Raw genomic sequence first — 24,188 nt, 5'->3', positions numbered from 1 at the left:
GTCAGGAAGAGCAGTTCGACACGAGGATTGGCGGCGGAGTGTCCCATGGAAACGGAACTCAGAATTGCAGCCAGGGGCTTGCACGGGGGCGGGGCAGGGTCTTTCCAAAGCGCCTGCGCTAAACCAGCTTCTCGGCGCCATTTTGTCTCGGCAGCGGTGGCCGTAGCTCCATCGCATTTTATGTTTCTGGCGAGAAGGAAACGGAGTTTTCATCAGGTAGATTGGTTTTTGTGCGGCCGTCCTCCACCGTTTCTTCCAGGACAGCACCTAGTAGTGGCCGGAGGAGTCTCAGAGCTGTCAGAAAGGTCAGTTGGAGGCTATGGTTGTCCGATTGACTTGGGGGATGGCGCAGCCCTAGCGGCACCGGCACCGGAAGTGGAGGGGCCCCAGGCAGCCATGGTAAAGTTCTCCCTGCGGCGGGGTGGGGAGAAGGGGCGGGATGAATGGGGGCGAGGCTTCCTCTCCCGCCGAGAGAATGAGGTGGAGTAGAGGCAAACGTCTTTCTTGGAGGTTCTCTTTTGGGCTTTCGAGAATGTGAGAGATTTTCTGGATTCTGTCCCACTGCAGTCTTTCCTGTCTTTGGAAGTGCATTTCGGGGACTTGCCATGTTCTCCACCTGATTGGCACCAGCTGTGGGAGCCTTAGTTAAGACAGGGAAGTGGTTCTTAAAAACATCCTGCATGGTTAGAGGTTTCCGCGTGCTCCTCACGGGGTAAAACCTATGAGGAAACTGGAGAAAGCGCTGGCTTTCTGGATGCTGAGGAATTTACTTGCCAGCACAGACGCTGCTTCTGTGATCTTAGACAAGCGTCTGTCACTCTGCACGAGGCTTATGCTACTTTTTGAAAGCAAACAGTTTCGCAGGGACTGAAAACATCTTAGACAAAAGGACGTCCCCGATAAGATAGACGTTGATCTTGTTCTGTTAAACGAAACAGACACATATTTTTAAATAGTGGAATTGGAGTATAAATTGACTAGTTTTATAGAATGGAGTAATTTTTAAAATGTGACATGTCAGTAATCCACGTGGACTAAATTTTCTCAGTAAGAAAACAACTAGGCAGAATCTGTTTTTTATTCGTAACAGTAATTTTGCTCAAAAGTATTCATAAAAACGTGAAATGCATGTTGGCATTCTAGTGAGTGACCTAGTCATACTGGATAGATCCTAATAGTTACCCTCAATACCTCTGTTTTAAACCCTACTGCTATATTGGTGGGGCCCATGACTAGAAAATGATTGTGTGACTTAACAATTACTGGGTTTTTTGGCAGTTGTGCTGAAGAAAACAAAACATCTCGGTGATTACTGAGATGAGTCATAATGTCTAAAAATCGTTAGAATTGCGGGGGACCCCTGGAAAAACTTTCTATGGATTAGTAAAGGAATACCAGAATGGGAAGAAGGGTAGTTGAAAGATGTTTCGTTTGGTCAGATTCAGATGAGTCTGTATAATTAGCTTCCTGGTGTAATATTTTAGAATGAAATCCCCAAATTAGGACATCCTTATGGACTTGTTTACCCATTTACGTGGTTCTCATTTCTGGACTTTGATGTACCTAATGTTTAAAAGACCTTATAAAACAATATATTACTGAACCTTCTAGGTGGTAAGCATCCGTAATTCCACTATCAAAGTTTAAACTGTTATTATCTAATCCAAATAATGCATGGACATTTGGAAATTACTAAAAAGCACAAAGAAGAATACAAAAATCTCTTCCCTCCTCCAAAAGGTAGTTACAGTTTATACTGTAGTTATATATTATACAAGAGGCTTTGTCTTTTTTGTTGGTTTTGTTTTACAGAATATTCTAGTGTTGTTCATTTTCTTACCATCTATTTTTCTTTATAGAAAACATTGGGAACATTGGAAATATTTTATCGTAAAGCATCTTTTATGTCTTCATAGTGTTTTGTGGGATAAATATACCATAATTTATGTAACGTTTATTTTTCTATAATGGCAGTAATATGTCAGTGAATATCCTTGTACATGTTTTGCAAAATATTGTGTCTAAGAAGTTCGTTGCAAAAGTAATCGTGGTTTTTGCATTATTGGAATTTGCCATTTGATGTTGGACTATATTGTTAAATAAATGTGGTTATGTTATACATCATTTTAATGGGCATTTCTCGCTTTGTTTTTTTGGTAATGACTTACTGCTTGCTGTTTATTTCATGTTTATTTTATTGTATTTTATTTTTGAGACAGAGTCACGCTCTGTTGCCAGGCTGGAGTCAGTGGCACGATCTCGGCTCACTACAACCTCTGCCTCCCAGGTTCAAGCGGTTCTCCTGCCTCAGCCTCCCGAGTAGTTAGCTGGGACTACAGGCGCATGCCACCACACCGGCTAATTTTTTGTATTTTTAATAGAGAAGGGGCTTCACCATGTTAGCCACGTTGGTCTCGATCTCCTGACCTCATGATCTGCCTGCCTCGGCCTCCTAAAGTGCTGGGATTACAGGCGTGAGCCACGTGCCCAGACTTCATGTGTATTTTAGACAATGAAAATGATATTAGACAAGCAAATTCGAGCAGTTTTCCTTTTTGAGTTAAAAATGGGTTGTAAAACAACGGACACCATATCAGCAATGCATATGGTTCAGGAACTGTTAACTTACAGTGCAGTGGTGATTCAAGAAGTTTTTCTTGTTGTTTTTTGAGATGGAATCTTGCTCTTTCAGGCTGGAGTGCAGTGGCATAATCTTGGCTCACTGCAACCTCTGCCTCCTGGGTTCAAGCCATACTCCTGCCTTAGTCTCCCCAGTAGCTGGGATTACAGGCACGCACCACCATGCTCAGCTAATTTTTTTATTTTTAGTAGAGACTGAGTTTCACCATCTTGGCCAAGGCTGGTCTTGAACTCCTGACCTTGTGATCCGCCTGCCTCGGCCTCCCAAAGTGCTGGGATTACAGGCTTGAGCCGCTGTGCCTGGCAGGTTCAAGAAATTTTGCAAAGGGGAGGAGAGTCTTGAAAATCAGGAGCGTAGTGGCTGGTCGCCAGAAGTTGATAACTACCAGTTGAGAGCAATCAGCGAAGCTGATCCTCTTACAACTACTTGAGATGTTGCTGAAGAACTCAATGTGGACCATTCTACAGTCCTTCAGCATTTGAAGCAAATTAAAAAGTGAAAAAGCTCGGTAAGTCGGTGCCTCATGAACTGACCGAAAAAAAACCTCATTGTTTTGAAGTGTCGTTTTCCCTTGTTTTATGCAACAACAAACCATTTCTTGGTCAGATCGTGATGTGCGAGAAAAAGTGGATTTTATATGACAACTGGTGATGGCCAGCTCAGTAGATGGACAGAGAAGATGCTCCACAGCACTTCCCAAAGCCAAACTTGCACCAAAAAAAGGTCATGGTCACTGTTTCGTGGTCTGCTGCTGGTCTGATCCACTGTAGCATTCTGAATCCCGGCGAAACCATTACATCTGAGAAGTATGGTCAGCAAATCGATGAGATGCACCAGAAACTTCAATGCTTGCAGTCAGCATTGGTCAACAGAAAGAGGCCCAATTCTTCACAATGCCCTTCCGAATGTTGCACAACCAGTGCTTCAAAAGTTGAACAAATTGGGCTATGACATTTTGCCTCATCCGCCATATTCACCTGACCTCTCTCCAACCGACTACCACTTCTTCAAGTATTGTGACACCTTTTTGCAGGGAAAACACTTCCACAACTAGCAGGATGCAGAAAATGCTTTCCAAGAGTTCGTCAAATCCTGAAGCATGGATTTCTACGCTACAGGAATAAACAAACTTAAAAATGTGTTGATTGTAACGGTTTCTATTTTGATTAATAAAGATGTGTTTGAGCGTAGTTATAATGATTTAAAATTCACGGTCTGAAACAGCAGTTATTTTTGCACGAACGTAAATGTTGAATTTTAGATGCTGAAATTTCGGGGCATCTAAATCTTCCTTCACACCCCTGATTATTTTTGGAATAAACTCCCAGAAGTGGAAGTACAAGGCTGAAGGCCTGGTGTGGTGGCTGAAGCCTGTAATCCCAGCACTTTGGGAGACTGAAGTGAGCAGATGGCTTGAGCCCAGGAGTTTGGGACAACATGGTGAAACCTCATCTCTACAAACAGTGTGAGAAATCAGCCAGCGTGGTTGCGTGCACCTGTGTTCCCCACTAATCAAAAGGCTGAGGTGGGATGATCACCTGAGGCCAGGAGATCAAGGCTCCAGTGAACCATGATTGTGCCACTGAACTCCAGCCTGGGTGACAGTGAGACTTCATCTCAAATATGTAGATATGTGTGTGTGTGTGTGTGTGTATATATATATATACACAAACATATAGTGTGTATATATGTGTATATGTGTGTATATATACGTGTGTATGTGTATATGTACATATGAATGGATTATGTATTTAACACGAGGGATGCTTGTATAGTCCATCAGAAAGCTTTTTTTTCTTACTGCACTTACATTTGTTTTCCTTTTTATTACTGCCCCGCCCCCCAAAAAATTTCTGGTCTGTCTTTAGCTTTATTTCTGAACATTTTATCTTGGACCTCTCTTTCTTCAAGTAGAAATAATCGGCTGGGCGTGGTGGCTCATGCCTGTAATCCCAGCACTTTGGGAGGCCGAGGCGGGTGGATTACCTGAGGTCGGGAGTTCAAGACCAGCCTGACCAACATGGAGAAACCCCGTCTATACTAAAAATACAAAATTAGCCCGACGTGGTGGCCCATGCCTGTAATTCCAGCTAATTGGGAGGCTGAGGCAGGAGAATCGCTTAAACCTGGAAGATGGAGGTTGTGGTAAGCTGAGATCATGGAATTGCACTTCACACTAGGCAACAGGAGCAAAACTGTCTTAAAAAAAATAATAGCAGTCTTTAAGTTACACATACCATAAAATATATGAGAATTTTTCTTGGACCCTAGGAGTGATTTTTTTTTCACTTTAATTTTTTTTTTTTCTTCACTTTAGGTGAGCATTTGTACAGTGAAACATTTTGCTACACAGAAGGGATGTTTAGGAATACTAACAAATTATTTTCATGGTCTAGTTAGTTGTGTTTAACTACTTTGTGTTTCCCTGTAGTCTTCTCTAAAGTTTCCCCTTCTTGTGTGTATTCATTCTCTCAGTGCTTTTGTAGCCTGATAGGACCCCCTGTATGTGTGCCTCTTTGCATTTATTTGACTCTTCCCAAATTTGAAATTCTGTTCCCAGAAAGCAGCAACTGTTTTATTTAATCACTGTTAGGTTCCCCCACCTGATAGGTGCTCTGTTGTAGATACTTCTTTTAAATCTGTGTGCACATTTGTATACAAAATGCGAAATAAGCCAACTTAACATCTTTTGTTGTCTTAGGTTTTTTTTTTGTTGTTGTTGTTGTTCGGGTTTGTTTTGTTTTTGAGACAGGATCTTGCTCTGTCACCCAGGCTGGAATGCAATGGCACAGTCATAGCTCATTGCAGCCTCAAACTCATGGGCTCAAGGAATCCTCCTACTTTGGCCTCCCGAATAGCTGGGACTACAGGTGTATGCCATCAGGCCCGGCTAAATTTTTTTTTTTTTTTGGTAGAGATGGGGTTTTGTTAGTTGCCCAGGCTTGTTTTTTCAACATGATAATAATTCTTTCTTGAAAATTAATGTTTCACAGATGCTGTCTTAACCTTAAAATTTTAAAATATTCCAGATACTTAGCTTAATACCAAGCTGATTTGTAATTGCTAATAAAATGTAGATTTAGAGGACCATTAAGAATGTATCATGCTCGCTTTGGCAGCTCACCTACTAAAATTGGAACCATATGGAGATTAGCATGGCCTCTGTGCAAGGATGACATAAGAAGCATTCCATTTAAAAATAAAAAAAAGAATGTATCAGAGTATTAGTTTCTTCAGTCCTCTTTTTGTTCTCCAATCCCTCTTTAAGTATTTTATAATATCTTAATGGTAACTATAGATGAATATTAGTAATTACCAGACAATGTTTTGGGTATAAATGAATGAAATTATGATGTAATTGTATTTTTGTAATCTATTAGTTAAATGAGCCCAAACTAATAGGAGTCATAATTATCAGCTTTTTAATGTTTCTGTGACATAAGGCTATATTAAAGAATGTTTTATTTCTTTGATAAGAGTTTGAACGGTAATACATAATTAGCTTCCCAATGTGGCATTTTAGATCGAAATCTCAAAGTTAGTACATTCTTACGGATTCGTATGCCCATTTGTGTGGTTTCCAGTTTTAAGTACTTGATATTTTTATCACAGAACACCATGACCATGTGTGTGATTTTTTTTTTTTTAACCAGTCTTATCAATGAGAGTGTTTAGGAAGGAAGCAAATTTGTATGTGTGGTTTTTTTTAATCAACAGTCTGTATTCTGAACGTCTGAGCTGTAACATACTCAAAATTTTTAAAAAGTCTTTTGTCTTTTAGAATAAGACTGATTTTATGGGAAAATTAAGCAAATGCTCCAGTTTGAAAAACGTGGATCTGCGATCTGTTTGTGGTAAGTAATTTTACTTAGCTACTGTTAGGTAATCAAGACAGGTGATGTTGCTCGTGTGTCTGTGTGTGTATCTGTGTATCTTTTGAAAAATGATAACTGGGCATGGTGGCTAACGCCTGTAATCCCACCATTTTGGGAGGCAGAGGCGGGCGGATCACCTAAGGTCAGGAGTTCGAGACCAGCCTGACTAACAAGGTGAAACCCCGTCTGTACCAAAAATACAAAATTAGCTGGGCATGGTAACACATACCTATAACCCCAGCTACCCGGGAGGCTGAGGCAGGAGAATCACTTGAACCCAGGAGGCGGAGGTTACAGTGAGCTTAGGTCGCGCCACTGCACTCCAGCCTGGGCAACAAAAGTGAGACTCTGTCTCAAAAAAAAAAAAAAAAATATATATATATATATATAGAATTCATTCAACTGTGCAATTGTTTTTGTACACATGAGTGTATATTGAGAAGTGGAAATGATTGCTGTGTTGAATGTAGCAGCTTTCCTAAAGATTTAGTTATTTTATGGAAAGTTACATAGTTTACTTATTTTGTAACCAAAAGAGACTTTGCAATTTCCATGTTGTCTTTTGCCCTATTCAGTTTTTATTTATTTATTTATTTTTTGAGACGGGGTCTTGCTCTGTCCCCCAGGCTGGAGTGCAGTGGCATGATCTTGGCTCACCACAACTTCCACCTCTCAGGTTCAAGTGATTCTCCTGCCTCAGCGTCCTGGGTAGCTGGGACTACAGGTGCACGCCACCACGCCCGGCTAATTTTTGTACTTTTAATAGAGGTAGGTTTCACCGTATTGGCCAGGCTGCTCTCGAACCCCTGACCTCGTGATTCACCCGCCTCATCTCCCAAAGTGCTGGGATTACAGGGATGAGCCACTGCGCCAGCACCGTGTCAGATTTATCTGCTGATTTTATGGCCACATAGAGTCATAGATAATGGTTCGTATAATTCAAACTGGAATGACAGCATATTTTAGGATTCGGATTCAAGCAAATACGAGTTACATAATGGCTTTCCTACAAGGATCTATGCTCCAGAAGCTTAAGGTCAATAAAAGGGAGAATGTAATTACACGTGTGGAAAGTTAATCTAAATAGTTACTTCAAAAGATTTAAGCAATCTGTATAACCTTATTTATAGACTTAAATGGCTCCTGATAATAGATTTGTCAAAGTTCTGTATACAATCAGATTTAGTGGTTCTTTTGAAAGAGACAAATTGCTTTAGAAAGCAGAGCAGAAAAGAAATTTATAATGGTGGCTTTTCAAGGATAGCGAGATATAATGTGTAAAAGTAGAAGGAGAGAAGACATTCTAATTGGATGAAAGGTTGTGAGCAAGAATACAAGGAAATAGGTATTTGGGACAGAGGGTAAACCAGCTCAGAAAGGATGATTGGCTGAAGATCATGTAGGGAAAATTGTGTGTGGCCAACCTACCCCTGTTTCTAGAGTTAGCTGCACATCAGAATCCAGTGGGGTATTACAGGGTTCTAGAGGGTCTTGGAAGATTGGGTTTAAGCAGAAATTGACCATTATTTTTGTCTTGTCTTATTTCAAGTTTTACAAATTATAATGGAACTAAAAATAAAATGCAGCCATGCATGATGGCTCACACCTGTAATCCCAGCACTTTGGAAGGCCAAGGTGGGCGGATCGCTTGAGGCCAGGAGTTTGAGACCAGCCTGGCCAATGTGGTGAAACCTCATTTCTACTAAAACTACAAAATTTAGCCTGGCATGGTGGCACGTGACTGTAATCCTAGCTACTCGGGAGGCTGAGGCAGGATAACCTGGGAGGTGGAGGTTGCAGTGAGCCAAGATTGCACCACTGCTCTCCAGCCTGGGCAACAGAGTGAGACTGTCTCAAAAGAAAAAAGAAATCCCTTTTAATGCCATCAAGAGATTTTTAAAATTTCTTTCCTCCTTGTCTATATGTATTTTCTTTAGTCTTAGAGTAGTTTTTGGTTTTCTTTGTTCCTTTAACATTATAACAAGCATTCAGTGTAACGGACAGTCTCTATAATGATTTTAATGTCTGAAAATATTCCATCAAGCTTTTTTATCCTTTTCATTTTTCTATTGCATGACTGTAGGTTTCATAGTCCTTCAGTATTGTGCTTCAGTTATCTTCTGCATGCATACAGTATTTTCTCTTTTGGACTGTTCTTTTAGGAGTACATTTAAAGAGTCATTGTATGAACATTTTTATGATTCCTGAAACATTGCTGTGTTGTTCTTCAAGGTGGTTATAACTTACACTATCACCCTTCCTGTGAGTTTAGCTAGTGGCATTAAATAATCTATAATTTTCATTTTTACTAATTTAATAGGTGCAAAATATATTGAGCTCTTTTTTTCTTTGTAGTGTTTTTGTTGCGAATTAGTGAAATGGGACCTTGTTCTGTGATTTCACATACTGATTCTTTTACAGGTTGTCTATTCACATTTCTAATTATGTATTAGAATCTTGATATTTTATTTCTTAATCGGTTGAGTTTATTATATAATAGTAGTAACTTGCTGCACATATTTTCCCATACAGATTTCCCTTTTAGTTACTTTTGCTGAGAGTTTTTGAATAGACACAGAAAGGCATGGCATAAACAAAATACAGTGTTGGAAAATTATTTAGAAACAATGCCCAATGTAACTGAAGAAATGACACAGGAATTGGAAGTAGAGAGACAAGATACTGTTGAAGTGGTATCAGCATGAGATGAAACTAGAGTAGGATCTGGAGAGAAAAAGGAATAGGTGAGCAAGGAATTGTTTTGCGGGGGAGGAAAACTTGACGGCATTTGATCGCTGATTATGGTAAAGAAGAAAGAAAACAAAACATACTCAAGATTTAAGAAAGAGGGAACGAGCAGTACCATTCACTGATTTGGCAAGTCAAGAAAAGCCACTGGTTGGTAAAGATGAAGAAATCTGTTTTAAACATGCTAGTTAGAGCTTGAAATGTCCAGTAAGCATTTATTCTTCGTTTTGTCAAAATCTTTGTGGGTTCCTTAATTGGGACAAGGCATTAAGCTGGACCTTACATTGTTTCTAGATTGTGACTTTTAATTCCATTCTATTAGACTTAAGTGTAACTGATAACTTTAGTTCAACTTGAATTAAGAAAAAATAAGTTCAGGAAAACCAGATGATTCTCAAATTAAGGAGAGATTTGTTTTTCATTATTGAAAAAAATACAGTTTTGTGAGAACATAAATTTTCTTGCACCAAAATAAATTCATACTAAATCGTTATAACATGTCTGAACAGGATCTAGTTTGAGGCACTAAGAAAGATAGAACATCAGTTTGCAAAGAGCCCCTATCAGGGCAAAATCAATTCTGCTAAAATTGTAGCAAGGACAAACATCAAATTGATGGTGAAAGTTGTGATGTGGAAGAATGGTAAAATCATTGATACTTTACAAATAGTTTATGGGGACAATGCCCCAAATAAATCACTAGCAGTTTACAAATGCATAACTAGTTTAAGATGAAGTGAAGTTTTAGATGAAGCCTGCAGCAGCAGACCAGTCACATTGATTTGCAAGGGAAAAGTTAATCTTGTTTATGCCAACATCTCAATTGGTTCAGCTTACACAATTTTGATGGAAAAATTAAATTTGAGCAAACTTTCCACTCAATGGATGCCACGACTGTACACCCAGATCAGCTGAAGACAAGAGCAAAGCTTTCAATGGAAATTTAAACAAGTGTGATCAAGACCCTAAAGGATTTCTTTGAAGAATTGTAACAAGAGATAGAACATGGCTTTACCAGTACACTTCTGAAGACAAAGCACAGTCAAAGCAATGGCTACCAAGGGGTGGAAGTGGTCCAGTCAAAGCAAAAGCAGGCTGGTCAAGAGCAAAGGTCAAGGCAAAACAGGTTTTTGGAGTGCTCAAATCATTTTGCTAGTTGACTTTCTGGAGGGCCAAGGAACGATAACATCTGCTTATGAGAGTATTTTATTGAAAAAAATTAGCCAAAGCTTTAGCAGAAAAATACCTGAGAGAGCTTCACCAAAATGTACTCTACCCCAACAATGCAGCCAAGGCCCTTCATGACACTAGGGCAGTTTTGCAAGAATTTTGATGGGAAAATATGAGGCGTCTATCTTACAGTCCTGATTTGGCTCCTTCTGACTTCTTTGATTCCTAATCTTAATTTTTTTTAAGGGCACCCATTTTTCTTCAGTTAATGTAAAAAAGACTGCATTGACATAGCTAAATTCCCAGGACCCTCAGTTCTTTAGGAATGGACTGAATAACTGGTATTATTGTTTACAAAAGTGTCTTGATTTGGTGGAACTTACGTTGAGAAGTAAACTTTATGTTTTTTATCATTTAATTCTATTTTTCCACAAATTTTTTGAAGTCCCTTCATATATGTATGTTTTAAAAGGGCTCAAATATGTAGAGTGAAATATCTTTCCTTTTCTCCTCTTCCTGAGTGCACTAATTTTTTTGTATTCTGTTTTAGTTTAGTTTTAAAATAATGTCTAGAGGGAACAGATATTTTTATGGAACACGAAGTTTAGCCAAGATTCTTTATCTGAAATCCAGGTAAAGGTGTCAAATGTCTTGTTTTTATAAATCATTTTTATTTCAACAAAATGTTCAGTATAGGAAATTACTTTTAATAATCATGTCAAAACATGCAGTAGGTGGACTTTTGAGCTAACTCTGGAGAAGGAGCTGGATTTCACCAGTTAGCCTCCTATGGATCTGCCACCATCATCACCCTCCCACCCCACCTCCACTGCCTTTTTTCCCAAGACTTTTTAAAAAACGTTTTATTGGCTGGGCACAGCACTTTGGGAGGCTGAGGCAGGCGTGAGATTGGGAGTTTGAGACCAGCCTGACCAACATGGAGAAACCCCATCTCTACTAAAAATACAAAATTAGCCTGGCATGGTGGCGCATGCCTGTATGTAATCCCAGCTGCTCTGGAGGCTGAGGCAGAAGAACCCCTTGAATCCGGGAGGCGAAGGTCACGGTGAGCCGAGATTGCGCCATTGTACTCCAGCCTGGCCAACTAGTGAAACTCCCATCTCAAAAAAAAAAGCTGGGTGTGGTGGCCCACACCTGTAATCCCAGCACTTTGAGAGGCCTAGGCAGGCAGATCACCTGAGGTCAGGAGTTCAAGACCAGCCTGGCCAACATGGTGAAACCCCGTCTCTACTGAAAATACAAAAATTAGCTGGGTGTGGTTTCAGGCGGCTGTAATCCCAGCTACTTGGGAGGCTGAGGCAGGAGAATTGCTTGAACCCAGGAGGCGGAAGTTGCAGTGAGCCGAGATGGCACCACTGCATTCCAGCCTGGGCAACAGAGCAAGACCCGTCTCAAAAAAAAAAAAAAGTTTTATTTGCTGCTCTCTTTCCTGATTTTGTTTTAGAAAAAAGCCAGTCTTTTTCATTATCAATTATATACCAATCACAATATTAAATATATATATTTTTTCTTTTTGATTCCACTTTTTAGTCTGCTTTTATGAAACCTAACTTTTTTGGAATTTTCCTTTTGGGATAGTATGTGAGCTTATGAAATTTGAGCTACTTTTTTATATTTATCAAGACAATCTTTGATTTGATTTAAATAGGTACTTGAAATTTTTTCCATTGTAGTGCTAGCTTTGAGTTATAAAGATACCTGTTTTCAGATTCAGGAAAAAAATCAGCATATTTAAAAACCTAACATTTGTGCATCAGTTTACAACATTCTGAGTTTTTAATAAATGTGTGGTTATGTGTATGTTTTTATTGCTTCACTTTTTATCTCTTTTGATACCTTTTGTTATTTTTTTCTGATAAAGTATTTACTTAGAAGCATTCAGAGTGTCAACAAAACAGCTGCAACTTTTTTTTTTTTTTTTGCAATTGCAGAGTGGTATTCAGTTAACAGAACAACAATTATTTTGTATAAGCCACATCAGAGACAACTGAAGATGAAAAAACTACCATCCCTGTATATAACTGATTTCTGCTGTGCACCAACAAGAACCTGCTTTAAATTTCCATGCCAATTTACAACCCCCATACTGTACCAGGCAAGGTTAGTGGCTACTGAAAATACCACCAGGACAGGGCCATCTAAAGACACATTTGGTAGTGTGTTAACTATACAAAAAAAGACACTGTACAGTTTAAAACATTTTACACAGCCTTACATTTCAATTTTTTTCTTTAAAAAGAGTGAGTTGTGTACAGGGGAGTTAAATGCTTTATAGACAAAACCACTAAAACCAGCTTATTCATTATCATCATCCTCTTCATCTTCCTCCTCATCCTCTTCCTCCTCCTCATCCTGTTCATCTTCCTCATGCTTCCTTTTCTTTTTTCAGCCTTGACATCTCCCTTTTTTGCTGCATCAGGCTTTCCTTTAGCTCAATATGCAGCAGTATCCTTTCTGTATTTTTCTTTCAGCTTTGCAGCCTTCTTTTCATAAGGCCGTTTGTCATCTGCAGCAGTGTTAGTCCGCATCTCTCCCAGTTTCTTTGCAGCATCACCAGTGGACAGGCCAGGATGTTCTCCCTTTGATTTTTGGGCGATACTCAGGCTGAAGGGAGGCCTCTTGGGTGCATTGGGATCCTTGAACTTCGTTTTTGTCTCCTGTTTAGGAGGAATACAGGTTTTCATTTCTCTTTCATAATGGACCTTGTCCACCTTTGCCATATTTTCACATTTTCCTTTCTCTTTAGCAGACATGGTCTTCCACTTCCCTGAGCGCTTCTTAGAAAACTCTTTGAGAAGTTTACTGAAGCATCTGGGTGGTGGTGCTTAATGCTCCTCCCAACAAGTTTGCACAAAAAATGCATATGATGACATTTTGTCTCTTGGCTTCTTAGGATCTCCTTTACCCATGTTCTGTTATTTTTCCTCAGCGAGGCACAGAGTCACCCAGTGCCCATCTGGCTCTCACTTGACATCTTTTATTTTTTAAAGATTCTTAAGTCATTTAGGTTACTTTGTAGGTTTTTCCTGTGCCCCCATAAGAATGATAGCTTTAAAAATTATGCCAGGATGGCAAAGAAGATACTTCTAGCTTTAGAATGTGTAGGTATAGCCAGGATTTTTGTGAGGAGGGGTGATTTAGAGCAAATTTCTTATTCTCCTTGCCTCATCTGTAACATGGGGATAATAATAGAACTGGCCTGACAAGGTTGGAATTAATATTACATGGTAAATACATGTAAAATGCTTAGAATGGTGCCAAGTATTTAGGAAGTACTTGGGTATGAGGTGGTGGTGGTAACATATGTAATACTCTTACATGCATATCATTCCAAGAGAGTTTTAAATGTATACATTTATTGCATTGATATACAGAAATTAAGCATCCAGACTCTCTTGTCTTGATTCTGAGACCCTACTAAAGTCATATCCACCTCTCTCCAACCTTGTTTTTTACTACTTCCCTTCAAGCATCATATGCTGCAGTCACATTCAACGATCATGATTCTCTTGTACAAGCCATATGTTTTCTCATTTACTTATGTTCATACTGTTTTCACCGATTTGAATGTTATCCCATCCCCATCTCCCTGTGTTCAAATGCTACCTTTTAAGTGAAGTTTTCTGATAGTTCAATACGTAGAACTATATAGGTAATCATCATGTGAATTTGATATTTTCCTCTTACACGATTCTTTACCACTTTCTGTATTGCACTTTAGCCTTTTATTTACATGTCTCTTTCACTGTGTTATGCAATCTTTACAGGCAGAAAACTACCTTTTTCTTTGTAGGTTTAGAACCTATCGTAGGCCTTGGGACTTAGTAGGCATTCATTTGTGTAGTGAAAACTTATAAAAGGTATCGTAAGCTAAAAGGTTATGTTTAATGGACAAATGCATGCCAGTAAAAATGTGTTTTGTCAGTGTTTGTACATTCAAGAATGTCCTGGCCAGTCACTTAAAATGAAATCACTTTTTTTAAAAAAGATTGTGTCTACAAATAACCACCAAAGAATGGTTTTTCTGCTTGTTGTTACCTCATTTTTCACAGATCTTCCTAGTAATTATCAGTGGTACAAATTTGGGAAAAGTTCATCCAGGGCTAAGGGTTTGTCACCTGCCAATAGTGGGATAGATAAGCCACGTGGCTCAATAAATTATTGAACCCATAGTCTCACCCTCCAAGTACTTTTCTTTTTTAATCACAATACCATAATGCCTTTAGGCGTGAAACTGGTTATAGCCTGAGAATAGGAACTGGATGAGATATTTCACGAGGACACTTGATCCTTGCTTGCTGTGATATTGCTAAGGGCGTGGCATCATGATTTGGACGAAATGAGAATGGCAGGAATTGGGGAGATAAGTTAAAATATCAGGCTCATAGTAGGCATTCATGGAGTTAAAGCAGTAGTTGTGTGCGCTTAGCTCCAAAATTCTCAGAATTTTTACAATAATTCAACAGGAGGTTGGATTGAATAATCACTCTAATACTGAAACACCGGATTTGAAAACCGGATGTTTTGTGTTCTACTCATAAGCCTGTTACTCATTGGCTGTGACCTGGGATACATCACTGCTTTTGCTTTTAGAGAATGAGGGTCATTGGGCTAGGTATTTACAGCTCTTAATATTTTAGGGTTGCAGTCTAGCACCATATTTTTAAAACAAGAATTCTAAACTTCTAATATCCACCTTTTCCTTGCAAGGTTAACTTTTTTTAACAAACTCTGAGAATCAGAAGTCTTAGACATTTACTTGATAATTTTAGCATTTGAGGAATTGGCTGATGTTCCTAGAATCAAATTCTGACAGAAACTTTAATGCCCCCTCTATCTCACTGTTTTACTTAAGAGTTCTGATTGCTTTCATTGGTTGGTAAAACAGATATTTCAAGTAATAGCCACACTGATTAATTTCATTATGGTGACATTTCATTAATGTCATTATAGTGACATTTCAGTTTTATGTATGTGTCTATGCTGCGCACACACAAAAGTACTACAGTGTGATTCAATATTTTCTTCTGTAATTTATTTGTATAAAAAATCAGATGTGGGGCCGGGCGTGGTGGCTTACGTCTGTAATCCCAGCATTTTGGGAGGCCAAGACGGGTGGATCATAAGGTCAGAAGTTCGAGACCAACCTGGCCAATATGGTGAAACTCCGTCTCTACTAAAAATACAAAAGTTAGCCGGGCGTGGTGGCGCGCATGTGTAGTCCCAGCCACTGGGGAGGCTAAGCCAGAAGAATCGCTTGAACCCGGGATGTGGAGGTTGCAGTGAGCCGAGATCATGCCACTGCACTCCAGCCTGGGTACAGAGCAAGACACCATCTCAAAAAAAAAAAAAAAGTTTGATGTGATCCACAGAAGTGGTTTCATGACTTACTGTAGGTCTGTCTCAGCCAGCTTTGGACGGGGTGAGGAATCAACTAGATAATAATGTTTTAAATTTGTTTGGTACTTTAACATTTGCTGGGCACTTAGATATACTACTACACTTATGTGTAATAGCTTAAAAGTTAGATACAAATTAATCATTACCTGAAAAATTCCTAACAGCAGTGGGTTGAGTGGGAAAAAAGGCATGGAGGATGAATTCATGTTCTTTCTTTTTTTTTTTTTTCTTTTTGTTGGCGTTTGGTAGGTTTAATATGTTACTGAGTCTGCCAGTTCAAATAGCCCACTTAGGGAACTTAGTGATTTGTATTTATTTACATTTAGGGTTACCTCAAATCCTATGGCAAGCAAAAAAAATAAAAATAAGTCCCCAATTGTTTCCGTCAAATCAAACCAGAATTCCTGCCATTTCTCAAAAAATCTTAGTCTATATATGCAATCATAAAGCTTCTTCCAGTGTTTGTATAATTTTGGTGGCCTAGATCTTGGTCAGATGGGACAGGGAGGGAAATTTTTGTATGAAGGAACATAACCAAAAAAAAAAAAAAAAAAGCACCAGCCTCTTGTTTCGTATTCCTCTGTGTATCATGTGATACTGCTTTTAAGGCCTTAGAATTGCTGAGGCCTTGGTAACCCAAGGCAAACTTGCTGTTTTCCTCTCAAATTTGAAGTTCTGCATTTTATTAGTCACGAAGAACTAGTCTGTTACCAGTAAATACTTAAGCCACAAAACTTGCTTCTCTGTGCCGCTGTGTACTTCCTGTTTTGTCAGATTTCCATTTAGGGAAAAGAATGGATTTTATGCTAGGCTAGCTTCTCCTGAAATTCAGTTTGGAAGCCATCCAGATATCTAGGGTGGGTGGTGGGGGAGAATGGCATGTCTTGTCTACATATGATGTCATTTGTCAGAAAGATTCATTTGGCTGCTTATCATGAAAGAGAGGGTTGCCAGGAAGGAAGAGAAACCTTTTGGTGTCAGAACTATTTAGTGTATGACTTGCCTACTTTGTGGCTTGCCTTTAGGCTTTCCATGTCAAATGTGTTTGAGGTTGTGAATGAATTATTATATTGCCTATGAAGGAAGGATCTATGTTCATTTCTGGTAGACTTTTATTCCAGAAATATGTAAGAACTGCATTTAGACACATTTGCTTCACTTATAGAAGAGACAAGTCAAAGGTTAGATGGTAATTAAACTGGCTACATTGTAAATGTTGAATCTCTTTGGGGGAAAGTTGCAGTAAAACCATTGTAAGAATCTTTTGCAGCTAAAATAGTAAATAGAACATCTAGTTATAAATGATGAATTTTCTGTCAGTTTTTATCCCATGAAATGAAATTCCAATTAGTTGTTAATAGAATGTGTGAGTAGAATATGCTTTCAGTGTAATCCTGAATCCTACTAATACTGCTGGTAACAGAATATTGTTTTGCAATGGTGGAACCAAAGCTCGTCTATAAAATTCTCTTTGACCAAATTGACCCGGTCTGCATTAGGTCAGATCCAATTTTCTCTTTTTTGACCCGTCAGTAAAATATAAAAGATGCTTTTCAATCCCTGACCGTTAGTGAACAGTTACAGAATTTCTTCTTTATTGGCACCCTGGCTCTTTGTTCACTCGCATGTTGGAAATGTTCTCCTAACATCTGTATGTTTTCTTCCTTGGGAGCTGATGTTGAATTCTAAAATATTTGGAACCATCCCTGTAAGTTTTCTGCCAGATTATTCCCTCCCCTTCCCCCCCACCCCCCCCCGCTCTTTTTTCATCTAGGTGTATGTATGCTGCTATTTCTGAGACATACATTCCTTACACAATCATGAAAAGTTTTCCTAGATGCCCATCATCCCCTACTGCTTCATCCCATGACATTTTGCTTTCTAAATGTCATCTCTTTCTTTTTTTTTTTTTTTTTTTTTTTTTTGAGACAGAGTCTTGCTCTGTTGCCCAGGCTGGAGTGCAGTGGTGTGATCTCGGCTCACTGCAACCTCCGCCTCCCAGGTTCAAGTGATTCTCCTGCCTCAGCCTCCTGAGTAGCTGGGATTACAGGCGCCTGCCACCATGCCTGGCTAATTTTTATATTTTTAGTAGAGACGGGGTTTCATCATGTTGACCAGGCTGGTCTCGAACTCCTGATCTCAGGTGACCAACCCATCTTGGCCTTCCAGAGTGCTGGGATTACAGGCGTGAGCCATCACACCCTGCCCTAAGTGTCATCGCTTTAAAAGTAACCTTTTCTGTTACCCTATTCTCCTTTTAGTAACCTGTTTCCAAATCAGTGATTCTCAAATTTTAGAGTGTTAATAAGAATTACCTCAGGTACTTATTCAAAATACAGATTCCTGGGTCCCTCTTCATACCTAGTGAATTCAAATCTGTAGAATTCTGACTTAGGTGATCTTTGAACCACACTTTGAGAAAGTTGTCTGTTGCATGTATTCCCACTATCATGCAAATTCTGTCCTTCATATTTTTACATAGTCTACTTTGTTTTAATTACTGGAATCTCAGAAGTTTTTTACTCATAATTATTGATATGCTTTTTCTCCGGAATTCACTCATTGGAGGGGTCTTCCACTAGGTGTCCAGGAAATGTTCCCAAATTCCCTTCCATATTTGTCAGAATTTATGTCCTCTCCTTCCCAATGCACACGTTTATAGTTCAGTATAGACATACAAGTATATGTATACACATCTCTTTTTTATATATTTTTTGAGACAGGGTCTCTGTTACCCAGGCTGGAGTGCAGCAGCACCATCTTGGCTCACTGCAACCTCTGCCTCCCGAGTTCAAGCAATTCAGCTGTCTCAGCCTCCCAAGTAGCTGGGACTACAGGTGCCCGCCACCATGCCCAGCTAATTTTTGTATTTTTAGCAGAGATGGGGTTTCACTGTGTTGGCCAGGCTGGTCTCAAACTGCTGACCGCAAGTGATCTGCCCACGTCGGCCTCCCAAAGAGTTGGGATTACAGGCGGGAGCCACCGTGCCCAGCCTGTATACACGTTTAATAGACCCTGCCAGTGATTTTTAGTATCTGCTTTTCTCACTGGGGAAAGAACTATATCTTAACTTCTTAAATTTTAATCTTCCTTGGTGATGTGATACATCGTAGGCATCCAAATGTTTGCCTTGAATTTTTACTGCTATCACTTGGTTGCTGCTGACAGTCAAACCAGTCAGACCTACTAAATATCATATATTATTATCTTTATACCTGTAATTTTCCTATACCATTTTCTCTAAATTATCAGAATTCAGTGCTATCTTAAGAATAATTCCCTTATATTAATCTTGAATCCCATTGGCTTTTCCTGAAAAAAAAATTAACTCCCATTTCCACATGGATCTTAACAGTTCAACTCTTTACTTACATGAATTTTTCTCAAAACTTTGTGATTCCATGTAGTAGAAATGAAATGTAAGTCCAAATGATACACTTCAAAGACGAACCCAAGATACATGAGTAAGGAATCCTGCTCATCAACTATATGTTAGTCACATTATACTAGTATTTATTTCAAAGAGATATATGGACTGGAAGGATACACTTTAATAGAGTACCTCTTGAAGGGATTGAGTGGTCAAAGAAGGAATATTACTTTTATTTGTAATGTTTTAATATATGAGGGACAGTAAATACATAGGTACATATGAACATACCACATAACTTAAGTACATACATTGCAAAAACAATGGAGGCTGGGCAGTGGCTCACACCTGTAATCGCAACACCTGGGGAGGCCGAGGTGGGAGGATCACTTGTCAGGAGCTTGAGACCAGCCTGGACAATATAGAGAGAGCGTGTTTCTTCAAAAATTTTAAAAAGATTAGCCAGGCATGGTGGTACATGCCTGCGATTCGAGCTACTCGGGAGGCTGAGGTGGGAGGGTAGCTTAAGCATGGAAGGTTGAGGCTGCAGTGATCTTTGTTCCTGCCATTGTGCTCCAGCCTGGCAACAGAGTGAGACCCTGTCTCTGAAAAAAAAAAAAACATGGAAGCAAGCAAAAAAAAAAAAAAAAATCCTAAAATAGTTATTCCAGGTTGTGGGAATATGGATGGCTTTCTTCTTTGCCCTCTTTGTTATTTTTGTTGTTGTTGTTGTTGTTCAGATGTTGTTTTGATGTTGTTGTTCAGCCTGTTGCCCAGGCTGGAGTGCAGTGGCATGATCTTGCCTCACTGCAAGCTCCACCTCTTGGATTCAAGCAGTTCTCCTGTCTCAGCCTCCCGAGTAGCTGGGACTACAGGTACCTGCCTCCACACCTGGCTGATTTTTGTATTTTTAGTAGAGATGGGGTTTCACCTTGTTGGTCAGGTTGGTCTCTAACTCTTGACCTCGTGATCTACCTGCCTCAGCCTCCCCAAGTGCTGACATTACAGGCGTGAGCCACCATGCCTGGCCTTGTTATCTTTTTTTGTTGTTTACTTTATACAGGCAAGGTCTCGCTGTGTTGTCCAGGCTGGAGTGTAGTGGCTATTCACAGGCACTTTCACAGCACACTGCAGCACTGCTCAAGCAATCCTCCCACCTCAGCCTCATGAGTAGCTGGGACCACAGTTGGACACCACCACGCTGAGGTCTTTTGGGTTTTTTTTTCTTACTTTTTTTTTTTGGTGTTGGTGGTTTAGTTTAAGCAGCAACATGCGAAAAGGTATCTTTAAAATTCACCCCAATTTAAAGGAGGGTAAGATACAATTTAGTGGTTTTATAAGGAAACAGCTTCTCAGAATATTTTGTAAAGGGCAAGAATCACGTTTTCTATTTCCTGTGTCCTTTAACAGTTCTAATAGGCAATTAATGTTTATTATGATTGAGGTATGCTGGGTGCGGTGGCTCATGCCTGTAATACCAGCACTTTGGGAGGCCTAGGTGGGTGGATCACCTGCAGTCAGGAGTTCGAAACCAGCCTGACCAACATGGTGAAACCCCGTCTCTACTAAAAATACAAAATTAGCCAAGTGTGGCAGTGCATGCCTGCAATCCCAGCTGCCTTGGAGGCTGAGGCAGGAGATTGCTTGAACCCGGGAGGCAGAGGTTGCAGTGAGCTGAAATTGTGTCATTGCACTCCAGCCTGGGCAATAACAGTGAAACTCTGTCTCAAAAAAAAAAAAACAGGCACAGTGGCACCCCAGCACTTTGGGAGGTCGAGGCGGGCGGATCACAAGGTCAGAGTTCGAGACTAGCCTAGCCAACATGATGAAACCCCGTCTCTAGTAAAAATACAAAAATTAGCGCCTGTAATCCCAGCTACTCGGGAGACTGAGGCAGCAGAATCGCCTGAACCCAGGAGGCCGAAGTTGCAGTAAGCCAAGATCGTGCCACTGCACTCCAGCCTGGGCAACGAGCAAAATTCTCTCTGGGGGGCGGGGAGAAGAGGTGTATTTTTTGGATTAAAATGGAATGCTTTCCTCAAACTGTTAAAATTAGGTAGTGTTACAAGTTTAAAGAATAGGTTTAGCCAGTGCGATTATTGCAGTGTAATAAAAAGGATCCCAGGTGGCACACATGCTAGTGTGGCGCGCAGATGCTCAACTGAAGTGAAGGATAACGTGTGTTTCAACATTTTCTATATACTAGGCAGTTTTTCTTAAGTCTTGGTTTATTGTGATATAATACAGTAAAATTTACTCTTTATATGTATGATTCCATTAATATTAACAAATTTAAACAGTCTTACAGCTAAATACAGTCAAGATATAGAACATTTCCATCACTACAGGAAGTTGTTTTGTGCTACTTTAACAACTTCTTACCATGCTCAACCCCCCACCCCCACCCTGAGAACCACTGCTGTGTTTTTCTGATCATATAGTTTGGCCTTTTCAAAAATGTCATACAATTGGAATCATATAGTATGCATGAATCATGTAGCTGAAGTTTTCATTTCACTTAGGTAAACACCTAGGAATAGGAGTGCTGGGTTATATGCTAAGTGTTAAACTTCATAAGAAGCTGCTAAACTGTTTTCCAAAGCATCTGTACCATTTTCCTTTCCCACCAGCAATAAAGCATTCATTAGTCTACGTACTCACCAATGCTAGTGTGGTCAGAATGTATAGTTTTAATTGTACACATTCTAACAGATGTAGAGTGGTATCTCATCGTGATTTTATTTTGCATTTTCCTAATGAATATCTTTTCTTATATATTTGTCATTCATGTGTCTTCTTTAGTAAATTTTCCTATTGTTTTGCCCATTTTTAAAAGTTGAGTTTTCATATTGTTCAATTTCGAAAGTTCTTCATATATTCTGGACACAAGTCTTTTGTCAGACATGTGATTTGCCACTATCTTCCCCCAGAGTTTTTCCTGTCTTGTCAGTCCCTTAATAGTGTTTTTAGGAAGGAGAACAGCTACTTTTAATTTTGATAAAGCTTGTCAATTGTTTTTCTTTTATGGATCATGCTTTTGGTGTAGTATCTGAGAACTCTTTTCTTAAACCAGTCACACGTCTTCTGTTTTCTTTGAAGCTTTATAGGTTGAGGTACATTTTGGTCTATGATCACTTTTGAGCTACTTTTTATATATAGGTAGTATAAGATATGGTTTGAGGTTTTTGTTTGGGGTTTTTTTTCTTCCTGCATATGAATGTTCAGTTGTTCCAGCACCATTTGTTGAAAAAACACTATCCTTTCCCTAGTAATTTGCTCTTTTACTTTTGGCAGTTGACTGTATTTGTGGGTCTATTTTTAAACTCCATTCTATATTATATCTACATCATGAACTTTATAGTTAGTCTTGAAATGAGGTAGTGTGGGTCTTCTCACTTGTTCTTTTCAAAATTGTTTTGGCTCTTCTAATTCCTTTACTTTTCCCACATAAATTTTAGAAACAGCTTATTGATTTCTACCACTTTCCCCTAAAAAGCCTCTTGGGAATTTGACTAAGTTTACATCGAATCTAATAAATGATTTTGGAGAGAAATGATATCTTAGCAATACAGTCTTTTCTGATAACACTTCCTGTTTTAGTTCTTTTTCTCATTTAATAATTTTCCAACATTAAAACCTTTGACAAATTTAGATTTACATCTGAATAATTCCAGTTTTGTTGCCATTTAAAATGGTACATAATCCTTATTTTATAGATGAGAAAATTAAGTAACTTGCCCAAATCACACAACTACTAAATGACAAAGCTGGATTAAAATCTATGAGCTTATAAACTAATGTCCTGTTTTGAACTACAGTACTAGTTTTCTTAAATTGTTGTGGTTAAACTGGGGTAGAGAGGAAGCCCTGACTTCTTTTAAGAAAAAAAAAAATCCCACTACTGTAGTTCATGAAAGAATTGATCCCCCCACACTTATGTATTTTCAGAGTTTCAATTTTCCAGATCTGTTCAGGTGATAAACCATGCTTTTTTTTTTTTTCCTTCCTCTTTCTTTAAGACAGAATCTTGCTCTGTCACCCAAGCTGGAGTGTAGTGGTGCTATCATAGCTCACTACAGCGGGCTCAAGATCTCCTCCCACCTCAGCCTCTTGAGTAGCTGGGACTACAGGCGCATGCCATCACGCCTGGCTTTTTTATTTTTTGTAGAGAAAAGGTCTCTCACTATGTTGCTTAGGCTGATCTTGAACTCCTGGGTTCAAGCGATCCTCCTGCCTCAGCTTCCCAAAGTGTTGAGATTACAGGTGTGAACCACCACACCCAGCCTCCATGTTCATCTTAGAAGCCTTCAATTGACACATTTCTGAATCAGTGATTTTCAAATAGTATACCTTATCCAGCAGTTAATATGATTTCAGTATGTGTACCTTTAGCATGTGAATAGTTATTTGTGCTCACCAGTTGAAATACAAGGACAGGATTTTTTTTTTTTTTAAACAACTCTCAGTCTTGTGCGGGGTTGCCGGGGGAGGGGGGGAGGTGGTGGTATATACTTTATTATTAGTGAAGTCATAATAGATACATATGGTCAGTTGGAACAACAAAAAAAAGCTGTACTTGGTTGGGGTTACAATAGCTGCATTTCATGTTTTGAAGTTCCTTTGATAGGTGGATATTTTTACAAAATGAGAATATTTGTAATCTTAATTTGCTACTTTTCCTGTGAAATGAAGAATATGCTAATGTTGAGATTTGTTAAACATTGATAACCTACAAATTGATTTTATTTTTTAGGTTTCTATGAGTAAAGAAATAAAAGCAAATAGAATCTTATCAGATAAGTGCTTTTATAAGTCTAAATATATTTTATTCTTTGGAATCTCTAAAGCAAAATTTAAACTTTTTTTTTTTTTTTTTTTAGGTACCAGCATCAAGATGATTTATGGTAATAAGGTACTCAGTCTTTGCTTAAAATAAATTTTACATTTATCAAAGTAAAATTTA

General features: G+C 39.0%; 1 long non-coding RNA gene and 2 pseudogenes across 2 annotated transcripts; 2 read left to right on the top strand and 1 right to left on the bottom strand.

The window, feature by feature from the left end:
• The first annotated feature begins 120 nt into the window (after positions 1-120).
• On the top strand, positions 121-24,188 carry LOC115834775. Of its 2 annotated transcripts, XR_004029692.1 has the most exons (5): positions 128-305; positions 4,556-4,786; positions 6,423-6,495; positions 12,387-12,555; positions 23,979-24,188. It is a non-coding gene; the product is annotated as an uncharacterized LOC115834775 (long non-coding RNA). The 2 variants fall into 2 exon arrangements; XR_004029693.1 differs by lacking the exons at positions 4,556-4,786; positions 12,387-12,555; positions 23,979-24,188 and having other exon boundaries at positions 121-305.
• On the top strand, positions 5,745-5,840 carry LOC115836045 (annotated as a pseudogene).
• Positions 12,562-14,821, bottom strand: LOC100602747 (annotated as a pseudogene).

This window comes from Nomascus leucogenys, chromosome 1a (genome assembly GCF_006542625.1).
Source record: "Nomascus leucogenys isolate Asia chromosome 1a, Asia_NLE_v1, whole genome shotgun sequence".
NCBI classification, from domain to species: domain Eukaryota; kingdom Metazoa; phylum Chordata; class Mammalia; order Primates; family Hylobatidae; genus Nomascus; species Nomascus leucogenys.
Note: the sequence above shows the minus strand (reverse complement) of the source record. Positions and strands in the feature narration are given on the sequence as shown.